Source organism: Zeus faber (assembly GCF_960531495.2).
Source record: "Zeus faber genome assembly, chromosome: 13".
NCBI classification, from domain to species: Eukaryota; Metazoa; Chordata; class Actinopteri; order Zeiformes; family Zeidae; genus Zeus; species Zeus faber.
The window spans coordinates 23,022,948-23,025,447 of NC_137198.1; positions in this window are offsets into that span (position 1 = coordinate 23,022,948).

Genomic DNA, 2,500 nt, shown 5'->3' on the forward strand with positions numbered 1-2,500 from the left:
CATCTCTGGAAACTCTGGAACAAGCCTATTGCTACTGTTAGCATGGTGAAATAGGTATGTTTTGTAGGACACCCATGACCACCATCTCTTCAGGATACACTTGGACTCATCCCACACAATCCCACACCGACGTCTCCAGCTCTTCAGGATCCAAATACAAGCCCTACTGCTTTCTAAACCCCTCCTCTCCTCCTCTTTGTGTTCTTGAAATGAAGTCAGAACCTTACCTAACCGTAACTGTCGATGTGACTGGTGTTGTACAATTGCTTTGACTGCTGAGCTTTTCTACTAAGCTATTCCCTGAAATGAATAGAAATTATAATGTTGGATAGAACACGGCGTGGGACCCCCCGCCCGAGGCTTTGATAGGAGAGACTGGCTGCTTCGCCTTTCTACCCTCGCCATCACCTTCCCCATTCACCTCCGCTACATCACACCTCTCGGTCTCTCTCTCTCTCTCTCTCTCTCTCTCTCTCTCTCTCTCTCTCTCTCTCTCTCGCCCAACACCAAGGGCCCCAAGGCAAATTCTCGCACAAATGCGGCATTTACGCCTCCTGAATGCGCCACCCATCCCACCTACGGTGAGCTAGCCCACACCCTAAGAACTCAACTGACGTACGAACGAATGCAGAAGGACCGGGTGTGAAGAGGGAAAAAGTGGCAAGACGGTTTGGAAAAATAGATGTCGAAAAGGATGCGGAGAAGTGTAGGGAAATGTGTGAGGGGAAGAAGGTGCAAGACTGTGTGCTGCCGCCGCCCCATTGTTTTCTCATTAGTGAGATGTATATGTGACTCCACACAAAGCAGGGCCCAATCGGATGTGCAATCACAGTGCGCCAGGAGTAAAGGATGCGATCACACTTTGGCAGCTGAGTTTTGAATATGCATGAAACAAATATCACACGTACCTCTGATTACCATGATTTCCCCTCTGTTTTTGTCTCATGAAGGTTCTCCGAGGCAAAGTCTTTCTGGTTCCATCATGTAGTTCTATGTAGTTCGTGAATGCCCCGTCCGCCCAATGAGTTGTACGTCATATGGTAGTCCCAGACCTACTTCATCCTTACACCACAAACTGGTCACTTAGGTCTTCTGACCAAGGTTCATTGGTCGCCCCTCAACTGAAATCCGAAGATGACCATGCCTTTCAAGCCGTTGCTCCAAGTCTGGATTTAAGATCACTGGACTCTGTTGACGCCTTTAAAAAGCAAGACCTGTCTTTTTAGTTAATCAATTTCTTGCTCATTTTTACATTTTTACTAGACTGGAATCCAAAGATGTACTATATGTTTAATTTCCGTATGTGTATCAGTATTTTATGTCCAAGCCGACTCTAAAGTGGCTTCTACACAGGGACTGCAACCCTGAAATTATTCAGACATCAAATGGAGGAGCTGTACTGTATGTGTGAACGCAAATGTCCGAATCAGTTAGACCGCATATTAAATACACTTTACCCAGCACGCAGCCTAATACAAAGTCCGTGTAATGTCCGATTGGGCAGCATGTGTGAACAGAGCAGCTGATTGTCCAGAGAATTCGCAGCGGGCGAGTGGATCTATCGTGTGTTGATGACGTCTCTATCATGCCACTGCCGCATGATAGTGACATCATCAACACGCCCTCTCGCCAAGGGTGAAGAAGGGTCATTTACCAGCATAGCATAAAAGGACAAAGAAGAAGGAGAGAATATATGTTTATATTGCAGATACCTCCAAAAACATGGCGTATCATCGCAAAAAAAAATCACAATTATTAAGTATTATTAAGGCAGTAGCCTCTTCCGGCATCTTGGGTTTGCTGTAAAACTCAGTAGCGTCATGCGTCAGTGGGACAAGTCCTGCCTCCTGCACACTCTACCCAGGCTCCGCCTCCCGCCTAAACCAAACAGAGTATTTCCAGTATGTGTGAACACGTCTGACACTGACAATCTCCGGTTGTGTTCTACATGTTTGAAAGGGAAACTTCTGACAATATCAGGACTTGATTGTCCAGACATTGTCCGGAGTTTATGTGTGAAAGCAGCTTTATATATTTGTATTTCATTGTGACGCACTTTTTGACTTTTGTCTCCAGAGGTGCTCTATCGATAAGCATTCCTTCCCTACTCTCTTACTCACTCAACTTCGCTTTCTCGACCGATGCGCAGGGTGTCGCAAGTCTTCGTATCACCGGGGAGGATATGGAAACAGATAGTCCAACAGTAGAATGCGTGCATAGCCGTCGACTGCAAATTCCTCCACCAATGCCCAGCTATGATTAAAAACCAGTAAGTCTCCATCGGGAAAGGCATTGGCGGTGACTGGCAGTTGAGCTTGGCTCTCCGTCGGCGGTCGGTCCCCCTTGGCTACAGTGTCTCCGCTGTACAGTGTGAAGCACGTGCTAGCGCCATTAGCAGCTGAGTCCATTTGAGGGCGTTTAGCACCTCTCGTCCGAGCCCCCTGGCTGCCTTCAGCCAGCCGCTAATTGTCTTGAGTGTGTTGCTTTTGTCGGCGTGAAT